Raw genomic sequence first — 23920 nt, forward strand, 5'->3', positions numbered from 1 at the left:
CATAAAACTCAGACTGCAAAGTTGACAGAAAGGACAGGTTCTGGGTGTGTTTGCTGTCAGTGGAAGAAGGGTAGAGATAAAGATGACTCTTGCACAGCTTCCTTCCATATTAGTACTAGCATTTAAATACTAGGAAGAGATGAATGAGAGATGAAAGGACACGTAATTTTTGCTTCTTTTGTGTAGCTGTTGAAAGAATCCAGAAGGATATAATAGACCTAATACAGATTGAAACTACTGACTAAAATATTTAGATCTTGTCTATAAATGTTATAGTTACCATTAGTAACTATGGACTTCAGCACTACAAAGGCCCAAGAGAGTTTGCTTTCTGGGCCTGGAGTTAAAATTTCAACAGATTTTAATTTTACCAAGTCTATTTCACTAGAAAGAGCCAAGGCACCAAACCCGTCTCCTTATCCATAATTTAAATGGCCCTTGTTTCTATCTCAGGATATGATACTTTGTTTTGATAGGATTCATTTCAGCTTCCCTTTTGGGTCTACACAGAGAGAATTATACATGATAAATGAAAAGAATATTGGAATGTGATTCAGAACACATAAGTGTTTCTCTTTCTTGCTGTCCTTTCTACCCTGGCCAACAGGAAGGGAATGATAATGTCCGCCTTCCTTCCTTTAGATTTGCCAGAAGCACTAAGGGATGCATGATGTTAGAGACAGTGGCTTCTCAGTGGCAAGATACCCCTGGCTCTCTGCAATGGGCACTAATGGGCATGTTTTAACAGAACCAGGCAGAATTCCTTGTTAATCATCCAGACATCCTCCAGTGCCCATAACAATGCAAGACTTTCTATTTTATAGTATTTAAGAAAATCTAAGAAATTAGAAGTGTAAGAAAATAAAGCCCTCATTATGTATTTGTGAATATCTTTGGAAGTTATAGGAGAGTCAAGTCAATAGAAAAGACTTAAACTTGCATAAGACAGTTCAAGAATTAGTTAATTACAATGGACTCTTTTTTTTTCTTTTCCTGGAAAACATATACAGAAAAGCCATAAAACAGAAAACAAAAACTCTCATGTCTATCTAAGAAAAAAAAATTGGAGAGAGGGAAGATACATTTCTAGCTATTTCTAAAAAGACCATTAAAGACAATTAATTTTTCATTAGACCCGGGGAAAAGAACTTGAAGAGAAATGGGAAGCATAACTTCATCAGGCATGATAGGATTCTGTACCCAAGATGAGTATTTCTTAAAATGGAGACTAAAAATGAGCCCATTTTCAAATAAAAAACTTGAGTGTTCATAGTTAGTTGACCTCTGCTGGAAGAAATTCTTTTTTTTTTTTCAATGCAGTTTATTCAGGAACATTGAACAATCCTCGGACCCCGGGGAAAGCCAGCCCACAGCTTAAATAGCCTCTGGGTAGCCAACCCAGGCGTGCCACGGGGGCAATGCAGATAGGTCCACATACATGGAAGCAAGCCAGATCCTCGGCCTTAGCCAAATGTGGAGTTGTTCGTGACAGAGATCACTCACCATCGGGAAGGTGGAAGGCGGAAACCAGCTCCATCTTTAAGGCATAGCATTCCGCAGCTCTCTACAGTTCCCCCTTTTTGTTTTAGACGCATCAGGCAAGAGTAGAGGTCTGATCTCTGATATTAGAAATAAATTGGGACTTTGTACAGATGTTCATTTAGGTGTCATCCACCCAAAGAGCATCAGACCCGTCGATACCTTTTTCTCAGAGGCGGGACCTGGGGCATCAACCCGCATGCAATCAGACATGCTCTTCTCTGGGTCCGAAGCGGCTGACCCTGAGTGCAGTGCTTAGCCTCGCATCCTGAGCGTATCATTTTAGCTTTTTATGGTATCCAACCATGCTTGGGGAGAATGTCCTGCTTCAATGGCTGTAAAGGCCTGAATGATCATGGCTGCATCACACTGTTGTGAGACTCTAATCTTGCATATATACCACAGGCAAGCCAAGGAGACCAACACCAGAAGGCCTGCTAACACTCCCATGCCCGCCCATTCCTTCCGATGATTCATGGCTGCAGCAATCCATGTTGATATTCCTGTGGCTAGTCCTGCGTCCACTCTGGTAGAATTTACTGTGACAATGGCCACTCTCAGCTGCTCCATCGTAGTATCGAATTCTCCAGTCCAATTACCTAAAATATAGCTCTACAATTGTTTAGACAGATTTGCAGCGCAGGAAAAATTCTCATGTTGTATGCTAGTGACACAAAGTCCAGCATACTTTCATTGACAGCCAGGTTGAGCGATTTGCCATAGGGTATCAATTTGCTCCTGCAGGAGGTCAATCCTCTGATTGAACACCATCAAGCTTCCTTTTAGTTGAGCATTAATTCCTTTATGTACAACTAAGGCATGAGCTACATTGGCTAAATGATTATTCAGGGTCTGAGCAGTCTGTCCAGTATGACTCATGGCTAATGCTCTGGTGGTAGCTCCAACAGCCGTCAATGAGATGGTAGTAACAATGGTGGCTGTAGTTCCAAGATCCCTTTTCTGTCTGAAGAGAGTCATAGCGTGAGGGGCATCAATGGGCATAGGCACCCAGTGAGGCATGCGAGTAACCAGGGCATACCTAACTTTACTAGCATTCCAGCATTGGGCAAAAAAGCAAGTATGATTACCACAATTACTTGGCTCTATCTGGCTAATAATGAATAAAAATGGGGGATATAGACAAACAGGTGTGGGCTTATAGGAAATATTATGAGAAGCCTTAACCCCTCGTTGGAACATCCTGCGTCAGTTCTAGAACTAGCAGTGGTGGTGTCTGAGGTCTAAGTAGGTTCAGGAGACCATTGCCCCCAGGGGCGAGATGTGCTCCATGCCAATTGACTAACTCTATGTTTTCCTCCAATTTTGAAAGTCATTTAAGGTTCTTAAATTATTTTTTCCCTTTTTTCTTAAATTTTTCATCAATTACACTTTATTCATTCTGCATCCCCCCATAAGCCCCTCCCTCCTCCCATCCCAATCCCACCCTCCGTCCTCCCTCTGCTTGCATGCCACTCCCTAAGTCCACTAATAGGGGAGGTTCTCCTCTCCTTTCTGATCTTAGTCTGTCAGTTCACATCAAAAGTGGCTGTATTGTCCTCTTCTGTGGCCTGGTAAGGCTGCTCCCCCCCCCCAGAGGGAGGTGATCAAAGAGCAGGCCAATCAGATTATGTCAGAGGCAGTCCCTCTTCACATTACTATGTAACCCAATTGGACTCTGAACTGCCCTGGGCTACATCTGTGCAGGGGTTCTAGGTTATCTCCATGAATAGTCCTTGGTTGGAGTATGAGTCTCTGGGAAGTTCCCTATGTTCAAATTTTCTTGTTCTGTTGCTCTCCTTGTGGAGACCCTGTCCTCTCCAGCTCTTACTATTTCCCAGTTCTTACCTAAAATTCCGTTCACTCTGCCCAACAGTTGCCCATCAGGCTCAGCATCTCCTTTGATAGTCTGAAGGGCAGAGGTTTTCAGAGGCCCTCTGTGGTAGGTTCCTAGGTTGTTTCCTGTTTTCTTCTTCTTCTGATGTCCATCCTCTTTGCCTTTCTGGATGGGGTTTGGACGTTTTAGTTAGGGTCTTCTCTCTTGCTTAGTTTCTTTAGATGCACAGGTTTTAGTGGGTTTGTCCTATGTTGTATGTCTATATGAGTGAGTATATACCATGTGTGTCTTTTTGCTTCTGAGACAACTCACTCAGGATGATCCTTTCCAGATCCCACCATTTACCTGCAAATTTCATGATTTCCTTATTTTTCATTGCTGAGTAATATTCCATTGTGTAGATGTACCACAATTTCTGCATCCATTCTTCAGTTGAGGGGCATCTGGGTTGTTTCCAGCTTCTGGCTATTACAAATAAAGCTGCTACAAACATGGTTGAGCAAATGTCCTTTTTGTGTACTTGAGCCTCTTTTGGATATATGCCCAGTAGTGGTATGGCTGGATCTTGAGGAAGCGCTATTCCTAGTTGTCTGAGAAAGCGCCAGATTGATTTCCAGAGTGGTTGTACAAGTTTACATTCCCACCAGCAGTGGAGAAGGGTTCCCCTTTCTCCACAACCTCTCCAGCATGTGTTGTCACTTGAGTTTTTGATCTTGGCCATTCTCATGGGTGTAAGGTGAAATCTCAGGGTTGTTTTGATTTGCATTTCCCTAATGGCTAATGAGGTTGAGCATTTCTTTAAGTGCTTCTCTGCCATTCGGTATTCCTCTACAGAGAATTCTCTGTTTAGCTCTGTTCCCCATTTTTTAAGTGGATTACTTGGTTTGCTGCTTTTCAGCTTCTTTAGTTCTTTATATATACTGGATATGAGTCCTCTGTCAGATAAAGGGTTGGTGAAGATTCTTTCCCAATCTGTAGGTGGTCGCTTTGTTTTGATGACGGTGTCCTTTGCTTTACAGAAGCTTTTCAGTTTCATGAGGTCCCATTTATTGGTTGTTGCTCTTAGAGCCTGTGCTGTTGGTGTTCTGTTCAGGAAGTTTCCCCCTGTACCAATGAGTTCTAGGGTATTTCCCACTTTTTTTTCAAGCCGATTTAATGTGTCTGGTTTTATGTTGAGGTCTTTGATCCACTTGGACTTCAGTTTTGTGCAGGGTGACAAGTAGATCTATTTTCATTTTTCTACATGTAGATATCCAGTTAGACCAGCACCATTTGTTGAAGATGCTATCTTTTTTCCATTGTATGGTTTTGGCGTCTTAGTCAAAGATCAGGTGTCCATAAGTGTGTGGGTTTATTTCTGGGTCCTCTGTTCGGTTCCATTGATCCACCATTCTGTTTCTATGCCAGTACCATGCAGTTTTTAAAACTGTTGCTCTATAGTACAACTTAAGATCAGGGATGGAGATACCTCCAGAAGATCTTTTATTGTAGAGGATTGTTTTAGCAATTCTGGGTTTCTTGTTATTCCATATGAAGTTGAGAATTTTCCTTTCCAGGTCTGTAAAGAATTGTGTTGGTAATTTGATGGGCATTGCATTGAATCTGTAGATTGCTTTTGGTAAAATGGCCATTTTTACTATGTTAATCCTACCAAGCCATGAGCATGGGAGATCTTTCCATCTTCTCATATCTTCTTCTAATTCTTTCTTCAGAGATTTGAAATTTTTTTCATACAAGTCTTTGACTTCCTTGGTTAGGGTTACTCCGAGGTACCTTATGTCATTTGTGGCTATTGTGAAGGGTGTTGTTTCCTTAATTTCTTTCTCAGCCCTTTTGTCTTTTGTAAAGAGGAGGGCTACTGATTTTTTTGAGTTAATTTTGTATCCTGCCACTTTGCTGAAGGTGTTTATCAGCTGTAGGAGTTCCCTGGTAGAGTTTTTGGGGTCACTCACGTATACTATCATATCATCTGCAAATAGTGATAATTTGACTTCTTCCTTTCCAATTTGTATCCCCTTGATCTCCTTCAACTGTCTTATTGCTCTAGCAAGGACTTCCAACACTATGTTGAAGAGATATGGAGAGAGTGGGCAGCCTTGTCTTGTCCCTGATTTCAGTGGGATTGCTTTAAGTTTCTCTCCATTCAGTTTGATGTTGGCTATAGGCTTGCTGTATATCGCCTTTACTATGTTTAGATATGTGCCTTGTATCCCTGATCTCTCCAATACTTTGAACATGAATGGATGTTGGATTTTGTCAAAGGCTTTTTCAGCATCTAGGGAGATTATCATGTGGTTTTTTTCTTTCAGTTTGTTAATATGGTGGATCACATTGATGGATTTCCGTATATTGAACCACCCCTGCATACCTGGGATGAAGCCTACTTGGTCATAGTGGATAATATCTTTGATGTGTTCTTGGATTCGGTTTGCAAGTATTTTATTAAGTATTTTTGCATCAATGTTCATAAGGGAGATTGGCCGAAAATTCTCTTTCTTTGTTGAGTCTTTGTGAGGTTTAGGTACCAAGGTGACTGTGGCTTCATAGAATGAATTTGGTAATATTCCTTCTGTTTCTATTTTGTGGAATAGTTTGAAGAGAATTGGTGTTAGCTCTTCTTTGAAGGTCTGGTAGAATTCTGCGCTGAAGCCATCTGGTCCTGGGCTTTTTTTGGATGGGAGACTTTTGATGACCGCTTCTATTTCTTTGGGGGATATAGGTCTATTTAGTTGATTTACCTGGTCCTGGTTCAGCTTTGGTAAGTCAAATCGATCAAGAAAATTGTCCATTTCATTTAGATTTTCAAATTTTGTGGCATATAGACTTTTGAAGTAAGTCCTAATGATTGTTTGGATTTCCTCAGTGTCTGTAGTTATATCCCCCTTTTCATTTCTGATTTTGTTGATTTGGGTGGTGTCTCTCTGCCTTTTAGTTAGCCTGGCTAAGGGTTTGTCGATCTTGTTGATTTTCTCAAAGAACCAGCTCTTGGTTTCATTGATTCTTTGAATTGTTTTATTTGTTTCCAATTGATTGATTTCAGCCCTGAGTTTGATTATTTCCAGCCGTCTACTCCTTCTTGGTGTGTCTGCTTCTTCTTTTTCTAGGGTTTTTAAGTGAGCCATTAGGGTGCTTGAATGAGCTGTCTCGAATTTCTTTTTGAAGGCACTTAGTGCTATGAACTTTCCTCTTAGCACTGCTTTCATTGTGTCCCACAAGTTCGGGTATGTTGTGTCTTCATTTTCATTGATTTCTAGAAAGACTTTAATTTCTTTCTTTATTTCTTCCCTGACCCAGCTGTCATTTAGTAACAAGTTGTTCAGTTTCCATGTGTGTGTAGGCTTTTTGTTATTTCTGTTATTGTTGAGGTCCAGCTTTATTCCATGGTGATCAGACAAGATACATGGGATTATTTCAATCTTCTTGTATCTGTTGAGGCTTGCTTTGTGACCCACTATGTCTATTTTGGAGAAGGTTCCATGAGGTGCTGAGAAGAAGGTAAATTCTTTTGTGTTTGGGTGTAAAGTTCTGTAAATGTCTGTTAGGTCCATTTGATTCATGACCTCTGTCAGAGACATTGTTTCTTCGTTTAATTTCTGTTTGGTTGACCTGTCCTTTGTTGAGAGTGGGGTGTTGAAGTCTCCCACTATTAATGTGTGTGGATCTATATGTGCTTTAAATTTTATCAATGTTTCTTTCACAAATGTGGGTGCCCTTGTATTTGGGGCATATATGTTCAGTATTGTGATGTCTTCCTGGTGGAATTTTCCCTTGATGAGTATGAAGTGTCCTTCCCCATCTCTTTTGATTAATTTTGGTTGAAAGTCTATTTTATCAGATATTAGAATGGCTACTCCTGCTTGCTTCTTGGGTCCGTTTGCTTGGAAAGTCGTCTTCCAACCCTTTACCCTCAGGTAATGTCTATCTTTGTGTCTTAGGTGTGTTTCTTGTATGCAACAGATTGCTGGGTTTTGTTTACATATCCATTCTGTTAATCTGTGTCTTTTTATTGGAGAGTTGAGTCCATTGATGTTGAGAGAGATTAATGACCAGTGGCTGTTAGATCTCTTGATTTTGATGTTGGCTGTGGTCATCAGGTTGTGTGCTTGGTTGCTTTTTGTTTTACTGAAGTGAGGTTATTTATTTCCTGTGTTTTCTTGAATGTAGCTAGCTTTCTTGGGTTGTATTTTCCCTTCCAGTGTCTTCTGTAATGCTGGTTTTGTTTGTAGGTATTGTTGAAATTTGTTTTTGTCATTGAATATCTTGTTTTCTCCATCTATGAGGACTGAGAGTTTTGCTGGGTATAGTAGCCTGGGCTGACATCTGTGTTCTCTTAGGGTCTGCATGATATCTGTCCAGGCCCTTCTGGCTTTCATAGTCTCTGTTGAAAAGTCAGGTGTGATTCTAATGGGTTTGCCATTATATGTTACTTGGCCTTTTTCCCTTGCAGCTTTTAGTATTTTTTCTTTGTTCTGTATACTTACTGTTTTGATTAATATGTGGCGGGAGGATTTTCTTTTCTGGTCAAATTTGCTGGGTGTTCTGTAGGCCTCATGTATTCTAATTGGCCTCTCCTTTAGCTTGGGGAAATTTTCTTCAATGATTTTGTTGAAAATATTTTCTGGGCCTTGGAGAAGGGAGTCTTCTTTTTCCTCTATACCTATTATTCTTAGGTTTTGTCTTTTCATATTGTCTTGCATTTCTTGGACGGTCTGTGTCAGGAATTTTTCAGATTTAACATTTTCTTTGACAGATACATCGATTTCTTCCATTGTATCTTCTACACCTGAGATTCTTTCTTCCATCTCTTGTAGTCTGTTGGTTATGCTTACCTCTGTAGTTCCTGTTTTCTTCCCTAGATTCTTCCTTTCCATTATTTCTTCCATTTGTGTTTTCTTTAATTTTTCCAATTCTATCTTCAGGTCTTGAGTTGTTTTGTTTACTTCCTTCACCTGTCTGATTGTACTTTCCTGTTTTTCTTTTAGTTCCTTCAACTCTGTTTCTTTCATTTCATTCAGTGTTTTAAGCATTTCCTTTCTAAAGGCCATAAACTGTTTGGCTGCAGCTTCCTCTATTTCTTTACGGATGGCAATATTCTGTTTGAGTTTATCTTCCTCTATGTCTTTACGAATCTTATTTGTTTCCTCTGTTATCATCTTCATGAGCATACTTGTTAGGTCATCTTCTTGGATTTCAGTTATGGTGGGGTGTCCAGGGCTACTTGCCCCTGGGTAACTGGGTTCTGGAGATGCCATATTGCTCTGTCTTTTGTTGCTTGAGCTTTTACGCTGGCCTCTACCCATTGTGTTATCTTAGGAGTTTGGGGTTATTTTCTGGTGGTTCCTGGGGATCCTGTGGTGGAGAGAATCCCCTTTGCAGAAAGCTGGATTTTCCTGAAGGATGTCTTCTCAGCTTTTTGGGTATAGTCCCTGGATGGCTGGTGTTTTTTCAGGAGTTGCTCACCTCAGGGATATAGACCTGAGTGGTAACTGTGGTCTTTGTTAGTCGAGAGGGTTCTCCTCTCACCCAGGGAAGTCCTGAGGGCAGCTGCCCTGTTTCTGGGTTTCTTGTTGCAAATTTAATGATCAGCTGCTGTGACCCAGTTGGACATCAGGCGCGCCTCAACTGTTTGTGCTTGTGTCTGGAGCACAGCTGAGTGCTGGCGCCTCGGTCCCACTAGACTACTAGACTTTTTCTAGGGAAGGATTGGGTGATTTAGATCAGTACAGTTTCCTTCCTTCCCCGTGGATTCTCTGGAGACACGGACTCCTAGTGTCTTTTTTTGCCCTGGTGCACACTGCTCAGTGTCCGCCAGCTGGCTGGCCACAGAAATTTGCCTGTGCCTGGAGCACAGCTGTGTGATGGCGGCTCAGTCTCTGCCAGCTGTCTGGTGCGCAGAAACTGCCTGTGTCTGCCTTTGTGGCTTTTGGGATTCTGAGTGGCTCCCTAAGCTGGGTAATTTTCCGGGGACCTTTTCAGGTTGGGGGTGAGCTGAGTGCTCTGAGATCAGACCCGCCGTTTCTATCTCTGGCGGCGAATCAGGCGCGCAGGCAGGCAGGGCTCAGTGCCGGAACCTGGGTCCCCGGCTCTGGCTCCGGGCTGGCTCCTGGGGTGCCCGTGGAACCCACCCGAGTCTTTTCCAGGGGATGTCTGGGTGACCTAAGGCCGGTCCCAATCGTTTCCTGTACCCTGGGGTTATCTCTCGACTGAAAATTCCAGTCTCTGATAGTGTGGTGCCCAAGGTTCAGTCTGGGACCGTGACCAGAGACACTGGCTTGTGGCTCTGGGCTGGGGCTGGGGCTGGCGGCTGGCAGCCAAGCGTCTGGGAACCGGGATCTCTTCCGCGGTTTAGCCGGGTGAGTTAAAAGCTGATTGAATCCCCCACCGTGGGGTATCCTCTCACCTGGGAAACACAATGACTGTGTTTTATGGCCGAGAGTTCTGATTGCTGTTCACTGTGCTGATCCTGCTGTGCTGCTGCTCAGAATGAGAGTCCTCCCGGCGCCGCCATCTTGCCCCTCCCCTCCACATTTCTTAATTCTGCTGGAAGAAATTCTAAGGGGTGATTTTTCAGGCAGATGGGAAATACTGAAAGCTACTTGAAGTTTGTTAATACAATATCAAGTAAAAAAAATTACTTAAAAATAAATATGTGATTAATCTAAACTAAAAGTGAAATTATAATACAACAAATTTGTCTCATGAATTTTAATATATGGTAGAAGCAAAGAAGACTATTTCAATACAAGAAAAGGTGCATCGTATAAATCGTTTAGGTGACCAATTGAAGAATAATAAAAGTTGTGCAACTATTAAGCTAATCAAAGAGGCAAAGGAACAATGGGAAAAATATCTAAATCAATCCAAATTCACGTAAGAAAGAGAGGGGGAACCATTCATACAAAAGTTAGGGCAAATGTAAAGCAAAATTAGGATGGGTTGGCATTAAACCTGCACCTGTCATCTACTGCAAGTGTAAATGGAATAAATGTTACAGCCGAGAGAAAACAAGAGAGCGGCAGGCTGCAGAAAGTACAATATGCAGCTTTGTGCTGCTCTGTGAGACAAATGGGTATGGGAAAGTGATAGCGAGTCCAAAATTAGAATTTTAAAAAGATAGGTATTGTGAAACCGATTGAGAAGAATAACCACATAGGGGTATTGATACTAACAAAAGAGACATTCAGACAACGTGCCTGAGAAGAGCAAGCAATGCTTCAATACTGACAAAAACATTCAGTCAGTCAGGAACACAGAATGGTTCAAAATCTGTGTGCAGTTAAACACAGAATGAAAGTAAGTGGAGACTTGAGGACAGTACAAGGGGAAATAGAGTGTTCTACAACAGTCTCTGTGGATCCTCACAAGCCTTCCTCGGTGAATTACAAACAAGTAGATCTAACATTAACAAGCATATAGGAAACATCAGCATTACTGACCAGTTTGATTCAATTGATGCTTAAGGAATGTCGCATCTTGTAACAGCTTTATGAACACGGGCGGCGTTTACATCATTTCATATGTTGGTCCTACATTCCATCTTAGACTGATTTTTGTCAAGGCATATTAGAACCAAAGAGAGTGAAAGAAAGGGAATATTTAAAAAATATAATAGAAATCAATGAAACACAAAACAATTTTAAAAAGAAGAAAGTAAGCGAACAGGAATTGGTCCTTGAAAAGGCATAAAATTATAATGCTCACTTTTAAGAGTACTTAAGAATAAAGTACCCCTGTGGTGATTGGAATTAGAATTTCCTCCATCTCTCATTGGCTTCTATGTTTGAATACTTATTGCTCAGTTGGTCAACCTGTTTGGGAATGATTAGGAAGTACGGACTTGTTGGAGGAGGTGTGTCACTAGGAGCTGGCTTTGAGGATTTAAAGACTGTGCAATTCCCAGTGTGTTCTTTGTTTTCTGCATCGCTTCAAGGTGCAAGCTCTCAGCTGCTACACCAGCTGCTTGCCACCTGTCTTCCATTGTGCCAACATACATTATTGTCTTTCTGGAAGAGCAAGCCCACAAATAAACCCTTCTTCTATAAGTTGCCTTGGTAAGGATATTTTATCACAGTAGTAAAATATCTAATACTTCCCCTATATCAATAAATAACAAAACAAGGCACTATTACAAAAATTTCAGAATGACCTTGCCAATAATTTTGAAACCATAAATTAAAAAAATATAATTGTTAAAATGTTTAATTATCAAACTGACAAAAGCAGTAGCTAAAAATCTAAATAAATTGTTACTATGTAATTTGGATGTGCTTCTAAACCACTTGGATTTGTAATTATACAAATTAATTATTAAATTTGTCTGATATCATTAAAAACCTGTCTGAATGACTTCATTAATGAATTTCCCTGTATGTTTAAAGAAAAAAATTAATTCTAGCATTTATAAATCTTACACACAAAAAGAAGAGGGGGTGCTTTCCAGTTCAGTATAATCTTGATATCTAAGTCTGGGTAAGATATTGTAGAAAAGAAAAATTATTGGCTGATTATCTCATGAGACATTGATATAAAAATCCTAAAGAACCAACGGATTCCCGAATTGCACTAAAAAGATAATACTTCATAATCCAGTTAACTTTATTCCAGGAGAACACTGTTGACATACTTTAAAAAGAACAGGTCAATGTTGGAAAATATGATGTATACGATTTGTTTAAAATAGTGTTGTGAGATGTGATGAGGCAGGAATAATGAAACAAAATGGTTATACCTTGGTAATCAATCCTGCATAATGAATATTTTGTATATGTGCACGTCTGTAAAGTAATTGAAAGTAGAGCAACCACCCTCTTTCACTACATTAAGAATGAGAAAAAAAATCTTGTTTTTATTTCAAAAGATGCAGCCATGATCATTCAGGCCTTTACAGCCATTGAAGCAGGACATTCTCCCCAAGCATGGTTGGATACCATAAAAAGCTAAAATGATACGCTCAGGATGCGAGGCTAAGCACTGCACTCAGGGTCAGCCGCTTTGGACCCAGAGAAGAGCATGTCTGATTGCATGCGGGTTGATGCCCCAGGTCCCGCCTCTGAAAAAAAGGTATCGGACGGGTCTGATGCTCTTTGGGTGGATGACACCTAAATGAACATCTGTACAAAGTCCCAATTTATTTCTAATATCAGAGATCAGACCTCTACTCTTGCCTGATGCGTCTAAAACAAAAAGGGGGAACTGTAGAGAGCTGCGGAATGCTATGCCTTAAAGATGGAGCTGGTTTCCGCCTTCCACCTTCCCGATGGTGAGTGCTCTCTGTCACGAACAACTCCACATTTGGCTAAGGCTGAGGATCTGGCTTGCTTCCATGTATGTGGACCTATCTGCATTGCCCACGTGGCACACCTGGGTTGGCTACCCAGAGGCTATTTAAGCTGTGGGCTGGCTTTCCCCAGGGTCAGATGATTGTTCAAGGTTCCTGAATAAACTGCATTGAAAAAAAAAAAAAGATGGTGAAGGTTTCAGTTAAAGTAATCAGATGCAATTTAACTAGATGACTTTTGTGAAGGGAAAAGAGCAAGGTTAGAGGTTGACTATTTACTTTCCGTGCATGAGGCCCTGGGTTTGAGCCCCAGGACCTCAAAAACATTTCTTTGGGAAGCAGTAACTGAAAAAAAAATACTGTTACATGGTAATGGTTACTTTCTAGAGACCTACTGTTCTTACAGCTTCTCTTTCAAAAATAGGAACAAAAGGATGGGGCCCATCGCCGTGTCTGTTCAGTAGTGTGCTGCAGAGTCTAGCTTGTGGAGTGAGCCAGAGTTCTTCTAGCTCACTATCTTTATGTTTTAGGACAGATAATCCATTTTGTGGGAGACAAAAATGTCTCCTCTACACCATAAAATGTTTGGCAGAGTCCCTATCGTCAACTCAGTAGATGACAGGAGTATTAGAATCCCCAAGTGGAACAATGAAAAATATCCTTTCACCTTGCCAAACATTCCCTGTGGGCAAAATGTCCCTCTTCTATCAAAGAAAGAGAAATAAATGCTTTCAGATTTGGAAAGGAGAAAAGAAACTATTGTGACATGTGGAAGATTGAACACATACGAAAACCTACATAGTTTTTGTTTTTTTGTTTTTTTTTTACATTTTTGCATATTCTGAACTCTCTAAGATATAACACAATAGCCCTAAATGAAAATCAAAGCATCAATCTTAAAGAAGAAAATCATGGCCATATTGAATTAGGCATAGATTTTTTTTGTAATGAGTCACAGAATAGCCAAACAATTAAAAATAAATAAAATTCAGAAAACTGTTTTGTGTTTCAAAATGCAGTCAATTGTTCTTTATATATTCTGGATATTAGCCCTCTCTCAGATATAGGGTTGGTGAAGATCTTTTCCTAGTCTGTAGGCTGTCATTTTGTTCTGTTGATAGTGTCCTTTGCTTTACAGAAGCTTTTCAGTTTCATTAGATCCCATTTATTGAGTGTTGATCTTAGAGGTCTTGGTGTTCTGTTCAGGAAGTTTCCCCCTGTGCCAATGTGTTCAAGTCACTTCCCCAATTTTTCTTTTAACAGATTTGGTGTATCTGGTTTTATAATCCAATTAAAAAATGGGGTATATTTCCGTAATGGCTAATGACATTGAGCATTTCTTTAAATGTTTCTCTGCCATTCGATATTCCTCTACAGAGAGTTCTCTGTTTAGCTCTGTTCCCCATTTTTTTTAAATTTTTTTATTTAACTTTTATTAATTACACTTTATTCATTTTGAATCCCCCCACAAGCCCCTCCCTCCTCCCCTCCCAGTCCCACCCTCTGCCGCCTTTCTGCATGCATGCTCCTCCCCAAGTTCACTGATAGGGGAGGTCCTCCTCTCCTTTCTGATCTTAGTCTATCAGTTCTCATCAGAAGTGGCTGCATTGTCAGGGTTCTAGGTTTTCTCCATTGGATTACTTGGTTTGCTGCTTTTCAGCTTCTTTAGTTCTTTATATATACTGGATATTAGCCCTCTGTCAGATAGAGGGTTGGTGAAGATTGTTTCTCAATCTGTAAGCAGTTGTTTTGTTTTGATGATGGTGTCCTTTGCTTTACAGAAGCTTTTCAGTTTCATGAGGTCCCATTTATTGATTGTTGCCCTTAGAGCCCCTGTTGTTGGTGTTCTGTTCAGGAAGTTGTCTCCTGTGCCAATGAGTTCAAGACTCTTCCCCACTTTTTCTTCTAACAGATTTAGTGTGCCTGGTTTTATGTTGAGGTCTTTGATCCACTTGGACTTTAGTTTTGTGCAAGGTGTTAAGTATGAATCTATTTGCATTTTCCACATGTAGACATCCAGTTAGACCAGCACCATTTGTTGAAGATGCTATCTTTTTTCCATTGTATGGTTTTGGCATCTTTGTCAAAGATCAGGTGTCCATAAGTGTGTGGGTTTATTTCTGGGTCTTCTGTTCGGTTCCATTGATCCACCATTCTGTTTCTATGCCAGTACCACACAGTTTTTATAACTGTTGCTCTATAGTACAGCTTAAGATCAGGGATGGAGATACCTCCAGAAGATCTTTTATTGTAGAGGATTGTTTTAGCAATTCTGAGTTTCTTGTTATTCCATATGAAGTTGAGAGTTTTTCTTTTCAGGTATGTAAAGAATTGTGTTGGTAATTTGACAGGAATTGCATTGAATCTGTAGATTGCTTTTGGTAAAATGGCCATTTTTACTATGTTAATCCTGCCAAGCCATGAGCATGGGGATCTTTCCATCTTCTGATATCTTCTTCTAATTATTTCTTCAGAGATTTGAAATTTTTTTCATACAAGTGTTTGACTTGCTTGGTTAGGGTTACACCAAGGTACTTTATGTCATTTGTGGCTATTGTGAAGGGTGTTGTTTCCCTAATTTCTTTCTCAGCCCTTTTGTCTTTTGTATACAGGAGGGCTACTGATTTTTTTTTTTTTTGAGTTAATTTTGTATCCGGCCACTTTGCTGAAGGTGTTTGTCAGCTATAGGAGATCCCTGGTGGAGTTTTTGGGGTCATTCATGTATACTATCATATCATCAACAAACAGTGATAATTTGACTTCTTCCTTTCCAATTTGTATCCTCTTGATTTCCTTCAACTGTCTTATTGCTCTAGCAAGGACTTCCAGAACTATGTTGAAGAGATATGGAGAGAGTGGGCAGCCTTGTTTTGTCCCTGATTTCAGTGGGAATGCTTTAAGTTTCTCTTCATTCAGTTTGATGTTGGCTATAGGCTTGCTGTTTCACCTTACACCCATTAGAATGGCCAAGATGAAAAACTCAAGTGACAACACATGCTGGAGAGGTTGTGGAGAATGGGGAACCCTCCTCCACTGCTGGTGAGAATGTAAACTTGTACAACCACTCTGGAAATCAATCTGGTGCTTTCTTAGACAACTAAGAATAGCGCTTCCTCAAGATCCAGCCATACCACTCCTAGGCATATATCCAAAAGAGGCTCAAGTACACAATAAGGACATTTGCTCAACCATGTTTGTAGCTGCTTTATTTGTAATAGCCAGAAGCTGGAAACAGCCCAGATGCCCCTCAACTGAAGAATGGATGCAGAAATTGTGATACATCTACACAATGGAGTATTACTCTGCAATGAAAAATAAGGAAATCATGAAATTTGCAGGTAAATGGTGGGACCTGGAAAGGATCATCCTGAGTGAGCTGTCCCAGAAGCAGAAAGGTACACACGGTATATACTTACTCATATAGACATATAACGTAGTATAAACCTACTAAAATATATACATCTAAAGAAACTAATTAAGAGAGAAGACCCTGACTAAAATGCTCAATCCCCATCCTTAAATAAAAGGGGATGGACATTGGAAGAAGAAGAAAACAGGAAACAACCTAGAAACCTGCCACAGAGAGCCTCTGAAAGGCTCTGCCCTGCAGACTATCAAAGCAGACACTGAGGCTTATGGCCAACTGTTGGGCAGAGTTCATGGAATCTTATGTAAGAAGTGGGAAATAGTAAGATCTGGAGAGGACAGGAACCACACAAGGAGAGCAACAGGACCAGAAAATTTGAACACAGGGGTCTTCCCAGAGACTCATACTCCAACCAAGTACCAGGCATGGAGATAACCTCAAACCCCTGCACAGATGTAGCCCATGGCAATTTAGTGTTCAAGTAGGTTACATAGTAATGGGAAGAGGGACTGCCTGTGACATGAACTGATTGGCCTGCTTTTTGGTCACCTCCCCCTGAAGGGGAGCAGCCTTACCAGGCCACAGAAGATGACAATGCAGCCACTCCTGATGTGATCTGATAGACCAAGATCAGAAGGAAGGAGAGGAGGACCTCCCTTATCAGTGGACTTGGGGAGGAGCATGCGTGAAGAAGGGGGAGTGAGGGTGAGACTGGGAAGGGGGGAGGAAGGAGCTTATGGTGGATACAAATGAATAAAGTGTAATTAATAAAATTAAATTAAAAAATGGGGTACAGAGCTAAACAGAGAATTCTCAAAGAGAGGCATATTGAATGACAGAGAAACACTTAAAGAACTGGTCAACAACCTTAGTCATCAGGGAAATGAAAATCAAAATGACTCTGAGATTCCACCTCACATCCATCAAAATGACTAAGATCAAAAACTCAGGTGACAACACATGCTGGAGAGGATGTGGAGAAAGGAGAACCTTACTCCATTGCTGGTAGGAATACAAACTTGTATAACCACTTTGGAAATCAATCTGAAGCTTTCTCAGAAAATTAGGCATAGTGCTACCTCAAGACCCAGCTACACTACTCTGGGCATATATCTGAAAGATGCTAATCCATAGAACAAGGACATTTGCCAACTATGTTCTTAGGAGCTTTATTCCTAATAGTCAGAATCTGGAAACAACCTAGATATTTATCAACCAAAGAATGGATACAAAAATTGTGGTACATTTACACAATGCAATACTACTCAGCTACAATACTACTACACAAGGAAATCATGACATTTGCAGGCAAATGGATGGAATTAGGAAATATCATCCTGAGTGAGGTAGCCTAGAGGCAGAAAGACACGCATGGTATATACCCACTTATATGTGGTTATTAGCTGTATAATATAGGATAAACATAGTAAAATCTATAGATCTAAACAAACAAACAAACAAACAAAAACCAAGGAAGACCCTTCAGAAGATGCTAAATTCTCATTCAGAAGGGCAAACGGGATAGACACTGGAAGTGGTAGAAGAGAGGGAACAGGATAGGAGCCTAACATAGATGTCCTTTAAAAGACTCCACCCAGCAGGGAATTGAGGCAGATACAGAGGCTCACAGCCAAACTTTGGACAGAACACAGGGAGTCTTTTGGAAGAAGGGATATATAGAAGGGCATGGAGGAGACTGGAGCCCCACAAGGAGATCAACAAAGCCAAAAATAAATAAATAAATAAATAAATAAATAAATAAATAAATAAATAAATAGATAGCAGGGCCCAGAGGAGACTGCAGAGACTGACGCATCATTCAAAGACCCTCTGCTCAGATGTAGCCCATAGACAGCTCAGTCTCCATGTGGGTTCTCTAGTAAGGGGAAAAAAGACAGTCTTTGATATGAACTAGGTGCCTGCTTCTTGATCACTTCTCCCTTGAGAGGCAACCTAGCCAGCCCACAAAGAAAGAGGATCCTGGTAATCCTGAGGGGTTCCGATAGGCTATGGTTAGATAGTAGGGGAGGAGGACTTCTATCAGTGGAGTAGGGGAGAGGGGTAGGAGAGGAAGAGGGAGGGAGGGTTAGGAGATAAGAGAGGAGGCTACAACCGTGATACAAAGTGAATAAACTGTAAATAATAATAATATAAAAAAGGAAAATTCAGTCAAGAAAATGAGGGGAAAGAATAGGTTAAAGGTTGTAGAAAATGTGGAAGGTCCACAGTTTTCTGGTTGACATGCCAGAAGACAGTTCAGCAACTGAAAGGAGAAAAATCATTTATATATCAACAACACGGGTGGCTGTAAAGCACGACACTGAAAACTGATTACACGCTGAGTCTTTGACGCCGTCAAGAATCATCTGTGAGAAAAGCCTTGATTAAATAACGTCCTAGTTTAAACTGGCTTCTAGGCATGTTTCTAGAGCTTTATCTTGGTTATTAGTTAATGCAGGAGGGTCCTGTCCACATGGGTGGTACCATCCCCCATGTAGCTGACCCCGGGCTATATAAGAAAACTAGCTCATCATGAACTAGTAAGTGAACCAGCAAGCTGTGTCGGTTTGCTGCTTCACATTCAAATTAGGATCTTCCTTGACTTCCCTAAGGGATGAGTTGCAGCAAGGAAGTCCAAGCTAAACAAATGCTTTTTGCTGAAAGTTGCTTTTTGTTAGATTATTTCATTATAGCAATAGAAAAGAAAATAGAACATGCTGTATGATTCAGTTACTATGAAATTTAAAAAAAAATGACGTGATGGTGGCATAAAGCAAGTCAATGATTCCCAGAGGCTGAGAATGTGCTGAAGTCCAGTGGTCAAAATACTGGGAATAAGTATCTATGAAGTTCTCAGCCGCAAATGGTATATCTATACCATAACCACCTCCTCCAAGGTTCAGGGGCCATCATGGAAAACAGAGAGGAAATGTCATAAGAGCCATCATTTTGTAAAACAAACAAACAAACAAACAAAAACCTAGGTCAAAGTTCTATCATCTAGATCTCTGACAGGGCCACTGACCCATGAACTCACAGCAGCTGGGGTTCTCTGCATAAGATTTGCAGAGGATCAATCAACACTCTCCTATGAAAGGAAGAGGTGCTGGTGAGAGCCTATGCCTCTACCTGAGGAGCTATTGACAGTTGATGGCATCTCTCTGGGGAAGGTGGAGTCAGTTTCCTTTAATGCTGTGTTTCTGGCAGGTAAATTACATACTTCAGTAATGCCCATTTTTAAGAGTGGAAGAATGTATGTTATGAAAAGCTTTGTGGGATATGCTGATTAGTGAGAACTATGTAATTTTCTTTGGGATGCATTAGAAGGATAAATATAATTCTCACTACAATTCAAAATTTTCTCTTTCCTTAGTGTATTAGTCAACTTTCCATCACTGTGAAAAAATGTCTGGTGTAATCAACTTATAAAGCAGAGAGGTTTATTTTAACATGATTCCCAAGTTTACATTCCATGATTAGTTTCTTTTGGGCCTATAGGGGGACTATTTATGATAGTTAAAACTAGACCAATAAAGCTGCTCTCCTCATGGCACATAGGATATTAACAGGAAGAGCTAGGACTGAATTACCAACATCCCCTTTGAGGTCATGTCCATAAGTGCCTAACTTCCTCTTGCCCTCATTTCCTGACAATTCCTCTACCTCCTGAAAGCATTATAGGCTGGAGAACAAGCCTCCAACACATGGCTTTTAGAGGAAATTTAAAAATCAAACAATAGAACTTAAAACCATTTTTCAATGATACTTTTGTGTTTATACTGTGTATGTTTGTGTGTGTGTGTGTGTGTGTGTGTGTGTGTGCATATATGCATGTGTGTATGCTTGTGGAGGTCAAAGGATAACTTAGTAATGCCAGGTTCACAGGACTCACAGAGACCACTGGGAGACAACTCGATGCAAGAGCAAGAGAGCTTTATTACGAGATGATTGAACTCGGGACCCAAGTCTCACTGACGCAGCAGTAGAGAAGTGGGACCCTGAGCCCTGAGTGAACAGTGTTTTTAAAGGGAAACACTGTAAGCAGGGGGTTTCCATGACAGCAAGCAGCAGGGGGTGTCATGTTTTCATGAGAGAAAGCAGGGAGGTTCATGCCTTGATGTTACGGAATTGGGTAAAAGCCATAGGGAAGAGTTGACTGTTTATATAATCACAATTACCAGGGAGATTGTCTCTATTTTTTATTAAACATTTATTCTGTGATATTTCCTGGAGGCTGTTGCTTGGAGAGCTAACTTTGTTTTCTGCCAGGTGCACATTCTGTGATATTTCCTGGTACTGAGTTCATCTCCCGGTCAAGGTGGCTTGTTATTTCAAAATGGAGTCACCCAGGCTAACTTAAAGTCATCAACTTCTGGTACCTTCTTGTCTTTTACTTGTTTGAGATAAATAAGAAGCTTTCTTTTCTCCACTGCATACTGAAAGGTGGCTTAAGCATGAAATTTCAGGGATTCGGCTGTTCTTTGCCTCCATCTTACTATAGATACACTGGAATTACAGATGTGAACAACCATGTCCATCTTTACACAGGTTCTGGGGATGTAAACTCAGTTCTTTACACTCACGTGTCAAGAACTGTACCTACTGAGCCACATCCTCAGCTCCTCTGAGCTCTTTGTCTCTTTCCTCACCCCATAGCACATGGCCAGACTGTTTTTATAGACTATCTTCTAAGTTTTCTAGAATTCATATTAGCTGATGCTATCTTGAAACCATGGTCTACTCTCCTATTATTATTTTCCCTTTTAATCTCAGTAGCTTCACCTCCAGTGAGCAATCTATCTGGTCATACCACTGCATCATGATTTTCCATGGTCCCTTTTGTAGCTCACAATATGTATTCTTTAAACTGTTAATTTTATTTATTTCATTGTTCACTTTACATCCCAATCATAGCCCCCATCCTCCTCACCCTTCTGGTCCAACCTTTCATTTTTCCTTCTTTCCTACCCCTCAGGAAAGGAGGAGGATCCACTAACCCATCCCAGGACTTCCATTAGCATCAGGACTGAGCACATCCTCTTCCATGGCAGGCTGGAAAGGCAACCCCACCAGGAGGAAGTGATTTGAAAAGCATGCAACAGAATTCATGTCAGAAATAGCCCCTGCTCCCCTTACTAAGAAACTCACAAGAAGACCATATTGTCCACTGTGCAAGGGGCCTAGATCTAGTCCATGCATGGTCCTTGGTTGGTGCTTTGGTCTCCACAGGCCCCCTGGACAAAGGTTAGTTGACTCTGTTGCTCTTCTTGTGTTGTTTATGTCTTCTCTGGGTCCTTCTATCCTTCCCCCAACTCTTCCAAAAGACTCCCTATACTCTACCCAATCTTTGGCTTTGAGTCTCAGAATCTATTTTGATACTTTGCTGGTTGCAGCCTCTTGGAGGACAGCTATACCAGGTTCCCTTCTGCAAACGTAGCAAAGTGTTATTAGTGTCAAGGGTTGGCTCTCTCCTGGGGTGAGGGGTGAGGGAGGTAATGGTGTCTCAGGTTAGGCCAGGGACTGGGTGGACATTCCCACAAGTTTTTGTCATACAGGTCTTTCAATTGCTTTGTTAGAGTTACACCAAGATATTGTACATTATTTGTGGTTATTGTGATGGGTGTTGTGTCCCTAATTTCTTTCTCTGCTTGTTTGTCATTGGCATATAGGAGTGCTACTGAGTTTTTTTTTAACTTAATTTTTCATCCAGCCACTTTGCTGAAGGTGTTTATCAGCTTGTAGGAGTTCCTTGGTAGAATTTTTGATGTATACTTATCATATCATTTGCAAATATGGATACTTTGATTTCCTTTTCAATTTGTATCTCCTTGATATCCTTTTGTTGTCTTATTGCTCTAGCTAGAACTTTAAGTACTATATTGAAGAGCTATGTTGAGAGTGGGCAACCTTGTCTTGTCCCTGAATTTAGTGGAATTGCTTTGAATTTCTCTTCATTTAATTTGATGTTGGCTATCTACTTGCTGTATAATGCTTTTATTAGGTTTAGGTATGGGCCTTATATGCCTGTTTTCTTCAAGACTTTTATCATGAAAGGGTGTTGGATTTTGTTAAAGGCTTTTTCTGCATCTAATGAGATGATCATGTAATTTTTTCTTTCTTTTTGTTTATGTGGTAGATTACATTGGTGGATTTTTGTCTGTTAAATCATCCCTACATCCCTGCAGTGAATCATGCTTAATCATGATAGATGATGTATTTTATGTGTTCTTGGATTAGGTTTGTGCATATTTTATTGACAATTTTTCATCAATGTTCATAAGAGAGATTGGTCTGAATTTCTTTCTGTGTTGAGTCTTTGTGTGGTTTAGGTATCAGGGTGACTGTGGCTTCATAGAATGAGTTTGGCAACATTATTTTTTTTTCTATTTTATGGAATAGTTTGAGAGTGTTGGTATTCACTCTTTTTTGAAAGTCTCATAGAATTCTGTGCTAAAACCACTTGGACTTGGGCTTATTTTGGTGCGGAGACTTTTGATGACTGCTTCTGTTTCCTTATAGGCTATAGGACTGTTTAACTCCTCCTGATTTGGCTTTGGTAAGTGAAATCTATTGGGGAAATCATCCATTTCCTTTAGATTTTCTGACTTTGTGGAATGCAGGCTTTTGAAGTAAGCCCTAATGGTACTTTGGGTTCCATCAGTGTCTGTTATGTCCCCATTTTCATTTCTGATTTTATTAATTTGGATACTGTTTCTCTGCCTTTTATTTAGTTTGGCTAGGGCGTTATCTATCTTCTTGTTTTTTTCAAAGAACCAGCACTCGGTTCATTGTTTCTTTGTATTGTTTCTAAGTTATTGATTTCAGGCCTGACTTTGATTATTTCTTGCCATCTACTCCTCTTGGGTGTGTTTTCTTCTTTTTGTTCTAGAGATTTAGGTGTGCTTTTAAATTGCTAGTATGAGAAATCTCCAATTTCTCCATGAAGGCTCTTAGTGCTACACACTTTCCTTTCATTGGGTCCCATAGGTTTTGTGTATGTTGTGCCTTTATGTTCATTGAATTCTAGAAAGTTTTTAATTTCTTTTTTTTATTTCTTCATTGAGTAGGGAGCTGTTCAGTTTCCATTAGTTTGTAGGTTTTCTGTTGTTTCTGTGGTTGTTGAGTTCCAGCTTTAATCCACGATGGTCTGATAAGATATAAGGTGTTATTTCAATTTTCTTGTATCTGTTAAAGCTTGCTTTGTAACCTAGTATATGGTCAGTTTTGGAGAAGGTAAGGTGCTGAGAAGAATGTTTATTATTTTGTATTTGAGTGAAGTGTTCTATAGATATCTGTTAGGTACATTTGCTTCATTACATCTGTTAGTTTCATTATTTCTCCATTTAATTTCTGTCTTGATAATCTGACCATTGGTGAGAATATGGTCTTGAAGTCTCCTGCTATTACAATGTGGGATTTGATATGTGATTTCACTTTTAGTAAAGTTTCTTTTACAAATATGGGTGCCTTTGTGGTTGGGGCTTAGATGTTCAGAATTGAGACATTATCTTGGTGTATTTTTCCTTTGATGAGTGTGAAGGTCCTTTTCTAGATCTTTTGATTAATTTTGGTTGACAGTCTATTTTATTAGATACTAGAATGGTTACTCCAGCTTCCTTCTTGGGTTTGTTTGCTTGGAAACCTTTTTTCCAGCCCTTTACTCTGAGGTAATGTCTATCTTTGTTGCTAAGGTGTGTTTCTTGTATACAACAGAACGATGGGCCTGTTTTTTCATCCATTCTGTTAGTCTGTGTCTTTTTATTGGGGAGTTAAGGCCTTTGATGTTGAGAAGCAGCTGTAAACTAATTTGCAGTTGCTATCTTGTGTGTTCTTTCTGACTAGCGAATGTCTCAACATCATATAATCACCAATCTTCAGGGATAAGATAAAGAAGACATAGAAA

General features: G+C 40.2%; 1 protein-coding gene across 7 annotated transcripts in view; it reads left to right on the forward strand.

Moving 5' to 3' along the window:
* Agbl1 (AGBL carboxypeptidase 1) overlaps window positions 1-23920 on the forward strand; it is an 887605-nt gene that overhangs the window by 236256 nt on the left and 627429 nt on the right. The window lies entirely within an intron of this gene.

This window comes from Meriones unguiculatus, chromosome 14 (genome assembly GCF_030254825.1).
Source record: "Meriones unguiculatus strain TT.TT164.6M chromosome 14, Bangor_MerUng_6.1, whole genome shotgun sequence".
Lineage (NCBI taxonomy): Eukaryota > Metazoa > Chordata > Mammalia > Rodentia > Muridae > Meriones > Meriones unguiculatus.